We start from the raw sequence: 6,792 nt of genomic DNA, 5'->3' as shown, positions 1-6,792 counted from the left end.
CCTGACACTCAGCACTATATTTAATAGTAAAATTCTGAATAAGTTGTATCTAGGATAAGGGAGAATATAAAGAGTTTTGCTTTTGACTCCTTTATTTAACATTGTACTGTGGACTTTAGCCAAGAGAAAAAACAAAAATAAAAACATTCAGATTGAAAAGGAGAAAGTAACAATATGGCTTGATATTATAGATACAACATCTATAGTAATTCAATGAAAAACATGTTAGAACTAATAAATGATTTCAGGAGGATCACAGTACAAAATCAATACATAAAAACAATGAAAACTAAAAATTAAGATATTTCGCTTTGAGATAGCATAAAAAAGAATAAAAACATGTAAGAATAAACTTCACAAAAGAGTGCCAGATTTTTTCACAGGGTTAAACTACAAAATACTGTTGAAAGATATTAAAGATCTAAATAAATGGAAAGATGTTCCATTCCCATGGATCTGAGGTTTAATATTGTTACCATAGTAGTAATCTCAAAATTGATCTACAGATTCAGCGCACACCTACTGAAATCTCATCTGCCTTTTGTTTTGTTTTGTTTTGCACATGTTAACAAACAGATCCTAAAATTCATAAGTAAATGCAAAGGACCCAGAATAGCCAAAATAATCTTGAATGGGAAGAAAAAATTACAGGACTAAAATTCATATTTCAAAGCTTACCGCAAAGCTACAGAACTCAAGACAATGCAGTACTAGCAGAGGGATAGACATACATCAGTGAAATAGGTTTGAAAGTTCAGAAGTAAACTTTCATATTTATGCTCAAATGATTAATTAAATTTATTTATTTAAATTCAAGTTAGTTAACATACAGTGTAATATTGCTTGCAGGAGTAGAATTCATCTACTTACAGTGATTCATCACTTACATGTAACACACAGTACTCATCCCAACAAGTTTCCTCCTAAATGTCCATCACCCATTTAGCACATCCCTCCACTGTACACCCCTCCACTAACTTCAGTTTGTTTTCTGTATCTGAGAGCCTCAGATGGTTCAGGGTGCCTGGGTGGCTCAGTCAGTTAAGCGTCCAACTCTTGGTTTCAGTTCAGGTCATGATCTCATGGTACATGAGTTCAAGCTCCACTTCGGGCTCTGTGCTGACAGTGTGGAACCTGCTTGGGATTCTTTCTCTCTCTCTCTCTCTCTCTCTACCTCACCCCTGCTCTCTCCCTCTCTCTCAAAATAAATAGACTTTAAAATTAAAAAAAAAAGAGTCTCTTATGGTTGCATCCCTCTCTGTTTTTATCTTATTTTCCCTTGACATTAAAATTCACTGGGAGAAAAAAAAAAACAGTCTTTTCAACAAATGATTCTGGGACAACTGGGTATTTATATGCATTCAAAGTAAAACCCTATCTCACATCATACACAAAATTTAACTCAAAACCAGACATGATGGAGAGATGGAATACTATAAAAATCTTAAGAGAAAATATACAGTAAATCTTCCTTCCCTGGATTAGACAATAGTTTGACATCACTGGTGATGACACCAAAATATATAAATGACAAGAAATTTTAAGTAAATTGTACTTCATCAAAATTTAGACTTTATGTTTCACCATCAAGAAAATGAAACAATCCAGTGAATACAAAAAAAAATCTGTTGGTAAATTATATATTTGATAAGGATCTTAGATCCAGAATATATATTTAAGTAATTCTTTAATGTCAATAATAAAAAGACAACCTGACTAAAATATGAGCAAAGTATCTAAACACTCATTTTTCTAAAAAATATATGCAAATTGTCCTTAAACACATGAAAATATGCTCAACATTATTAATTCTTAGTGAAATTCACATCAAAATCGCAATGAAATATTATTTCACATCTACTAGATGCCTTATTAAAATAGAAGACTGATCACAATTGTTGTCAAGGATGTAGAGAAATCAGAAGTCTGATACATTCTGGGGAAAATTGTATAATGGTGCAGCCCCTTGGAAAGCAGTTCGGCAGTCTTCCAAAAGTTAAATATAGATTAACTACATTACCCAGAAATTTCTCTCCTGGGTATATACTAAAGAAATTAAAACATATGTTCACACTAAAGCTTGTATGTGAATATTCATCATAGCAGTATTCACAGTAGACAAAAATTGGAAATAACTCAAATGTACATCAAATGAAGAAATGGTAAACAGTGTGGTATATCCACACAGTTAGAAATTATTTGACAATGAAAAAAATAAAATGTTCAGACATGCTATAACATGGATGAATTTTGAAAACATTATACTGAGTGAAAGAATCAAGACACAAAATATAGCATAGTACAGGGCTCCATTTATCTGAAATGCCCAGTAGGCAAATCTATGGAGTTGGAAAGTAGATTAGAGTTTGCCTAGGCTGGACATTGGATGGAGAGCAGTGACTGGTGAGGCACAGGGTTTCTTTTGGAGGGGATAAAAATGTTCCAAAATTTTATTTTGGTGATTTCACAACTCTGTGAATATAGTGTAAAAAAATCATTAACGTGAATTTTATGGTATATGGATTATATTTTATCAAATCTGTTAAAAAAAAAAACACAAAACACCTGGTCACCGTCATTATTTTCCATGAAAACAGCAGTGCTATCCAAGTCATTTACACTGCCAAATAAAAGAAATAGCTGTAATGTCCTAACATTTATGTACTATTGCTCATTTTGTTCTTGACTCAGAAAAGTCCTTCAGGCTATACCATAAAATTTACAAAGTACCCTTTGGCTATTATTTCTGTGGATAAAACTTCAGGGAACAGCTATATTGAAAAGTTTAAATTCTTCTTAAAGTCCCTGATGTCTCTTGACTCACTGTTCTGTGACCTCTGTGCACTCCCACTTTTGACAGCTTGGAGACATGAGCTGTTAAACCATCCTCCTCTGCTTGTCTCCTGGCCACTCTTGCTTCTCCTCCATGTGGGGGTCTTGCCTGATGCTTAACAAAGAGTCCTATGCTGAGGACTGCTTGGAACTATTGCCTTTTTTGGCAAGAACACTCCATGATATATTTCTGATCTAGAACCAAGAGGTATACATTTCTTTTCATGTCATATTTCTTCTTAACTATTATTGTGCCTCCTTGTAATCCTTTTATTTGCTTATCAGATTTTCTTTGTTGTTTGTTTTAGTATTAGCTCAAACTTCAATTCCTTCCTGAATACTTCAGACTGCAATGCACTCTTAATTCTCTGTATTCTAATTACATCCATTTTGTATTCCTTTTATTTAGCATGGACCACAAATTGCCTGGCACTTTGTTAGCTCTGCTGAGTATATTATGTGCCAAGCACCATCCAGCATATTTAACCATTTGAATTAATTTTTGTTTTCATTGTCACTAGGCAAACCATTCTATGAAATTTCATTATTTCTATTATTCTGTATATATTAAAATGTCCCCCAAAATCCATTACACAAAAGTTAGAGCTTGATAAATTCTAGCAAAGTACTTAAGTTATCAGTTATTTTCTCTTTTTCCCTTTTGATTGAAGTATTAAAACCTATTAAATGTGGTTAAAAAATGTTATTTACTCACTGCCACATCTCAGTGAATACCAATAATTTTTCTTTGTATGTGTTTAATTAAAAGACTTTTTTCTGAGCAGTTTTAGGTTGAACAAAAAATAAGTAGAAATTACAGAGTTTCCATATATCCTGTCATCACAAAACACAATTTCCATTATTAACATGTTTCATTAGTGTGGTACATTTGTACAATCAACAAGCCACTATAGATACATCATCATTAAGTAAAGTCCATAGTTTACATTAGGGTTCACTCTTTGTCTTGCTCATTCTATAGGATTTAACAAATGAATGATTATATGTATGCACCATTACAGTATCACACAGAATAGTTTCACTGCACTGTCACCTAATCTCCACCTATTCATCCCTCCCTCCCTCTCCCAAACCCTAGTTTTGCCTTTTCAAAAATCTCATATATTTGGAACCATGAATCAGTAAGCTATCTTTTAAATTAGCTTCTTTCACTCCTTGCATTTAAGGTTCTCCATGCCTTTCTGGCTTGATAGCTTATTTCTTTGTATCATTGAGTAATATCCCTACAGCTTGTTTATCACTTTACCTATTGAAGGGTATCTTGATTGATTCCAAGCTTTGGCAATGAATAGAGACCCTATAAACATTTGTGTTTTCTGTAGACCTTAGGGTTTTTTTGTTTTTGTTTTTCCATGTAAGTGGGCAAATTCCAGGAAGTTCAATGTCTGGATCATATGGTAAGAGTATCTTTAGGTTTCTAGAAACCTGACAAAGAGTTTTCCAAAGTGTCTATGCCATTTTGCATTCCCATCAGTAATGAATGAAAGTTACTGTTGCCCCACTGCCTTGTTGGGATTTGGACTTACGGTATTTTGGATTCTAGCCATTCTAATAAGTGTGTAGTAATATGAAATTATCATTTTAATATGTAATTTTCTGACGACATATGATGTTGAGCATCTCTCTATGTGCTTATTTGCCATGCGGTCATCTTCTTAGGTGAAGTGTCTGTCCAGATAATTCACCCATTTTGTAACTGGGCTGTCTGTTTTATTATTGAGTTTTAGGAGTTGTTTGCAAATTTGGGGTACCAGTCCTTTACCAGATATATATTTCATAAATATTTTCTCCCAGTTACTGATTTGTCTTTTCATCCTCTTAACAATCTCTTTCACAGATCAGGAGATTTTTAGTTTTATTTATTTATTTATTTATTTATTTATTTATTTATTTATTTTTAATTTTCAAGAGTTTATTTGAGGAAACATTGATTCAAATATGGCAGCACCAAACTGAAAATGGTAGAATACATCTCTAGGAGAAAGCTAGGAGAAAGAACTTCATAGAGAATCAACAAAGCAAGGAAATTATTTGTTCACACTAGCTTAAGTGGTTGACTTACTCGGAAAATAGCTCTAATGTCTTGGTAGCCTACATAAGCAAATTGAAACCTAAGCCAGGATCAATTCCTGTATGCACTTATATCTCAGGAAAAAAAAATGCAAACAGCCAACTAGTTTTTAATTTTAACTGAGAGTAATTTATCATTTTTTTTCTTTCATGGATTTGGTTTTATATCTAAAAAGTCATCACCAACCTGAAGATCACCTAGATTTTATCTCCTATGTTAGGAGTTTTATATTTGTGTGTTTAGGTATTTAGATATTTAGATCTATGATCCATGATCCATTCTGCATTTCTTTTTGTGAAAATTAAAAACTCTATGTCTATATTCTTTTTTCTTTCTTTTTCTTTTTTTTTTCCTTCATAGGAATGCACCTTTCCTTGAAAACATTTTTTTCTCCATTGAATTGCCTTTATTCCTTTGTCAAAAATCAGTTGACTATTTTTGTGTGGGTCTATTTCTGGACTCTCTTTTCTGTTCTATTTATCTATGGTCTACTCTTTGGTAAATACCACACAGTCTTGATTGTTATTGGGTATTGTCAGTCCTCTGGCTATTATCCTTCAGTATTAAGTTGGCTATACGGAGTGTTTTGCCTCTCCATAAATTTGCCCATACCCACAAAAAACTTGCTGAAATTTTGATTGAGATATCATTGAACCTATAGATCAAGATGGGAAGAATATACATCTTGACAATATGGAATCTTCCTAACCATGGACATGGACAATCTCTGCATTTACTCATGTTTTTATTTCTTTCATCAGAGCTTTGTAGTTTTCCTCATATAAAACTTCTACACATGTTGTATAGTTATACCTAAGTATGTCTCGTTTTTTTGGTGCTAACATATGGAATTGTATTTTTTAATTTTTAATTTCAAACTCCAATTATTTACTGCTGACATGTAAGAAAGCAGTTGACTTTTGCATATTAATGTGGTATTCTATAATCCTGTATAAACATTTATTAATTCCAGACAATTTTTGTTGAGTTTTTGATTTTCTACATAGACAATAATGTCATCTGGGAACAAGTAGTTTTATTTTTCTCCTTTCAATCTGTATTGAGAAGAGAAAAATATTTGTTCTCTTTTATTTCCTTTTGTTATTGTATTAGCTATGACTTCCAGTACAATGCTGAACAGGAGTGGTAAGAAGGAACATCTTTGCTTTGTTCCTAATTTTAAGTGAAAAGCATCCAGTTTCTCATCATTAAGTATAATGCTAGCTATATATATATATATATATATATATAATTTTTATTATATATTACATATATATATGATTATATATAATATATAAAATAAAGTGAAACAAGTTTTCCTATACTCCTAGTTTTCTTTTTTTTAAGTTTATTTATTTTGGAGAGATAGAGACAGAGTGTGACGGGGGGAAAGATGGACAGAGAGGGAGACACAGAATCTGAAGCAGGCTCCAGGCTCTCAACTGTCTGCACAGAGCCTGATGTGGGGCTTGAAACCATGAACTGCAAAATCATGACCTGAGCTGAAGTCAGACGCTTAACCGACTGAGCCATCCAGGCACCCTTATATTTCTAGTTTTCCAGTAAATTAATTTGGTTTTCTTTGTCAGCAAGGAAGCTACTTTCTTTTTTAATTTTTTTAATGTTTATTTTATTTTTGAGAGACAGAGCACAAGCAGGGGAGGGGCAGAGAGAAAGGGAGACACAGAATCCAAAGGAGGCTCTAGGCTCTGAGCTGTCAGTACAGAGCTGGATGAGGGGCTTGAACTCACAAACCATGAGATCATGACCTGAGTGGAAGTCAGCACTTAACCAACTGAGCCACCCAGGCGCCCCAGCAAGAAAGCTATTCTAAGAACTCTACTCTTTGTGATTCTTTGTGTATATAT

The sequence above is a fragment of the Felis catus genome, chromosome C1 (assembly GCF_018350175.1).
Source record: "Felis catus isolate Fca126 chromosome C1, F.catus_Fca126_mat1.0, whole genome shotgun sequence".
Classification (NCBI taxonomy): domain Eukaryota; kingdom Metazoa; phylum Chordata; class Mammalia; order Carnivora; family Felidae; genus Felis; species Felis catus.
This window is presented reverse-complemented; position numbering follows the sequence as displayed.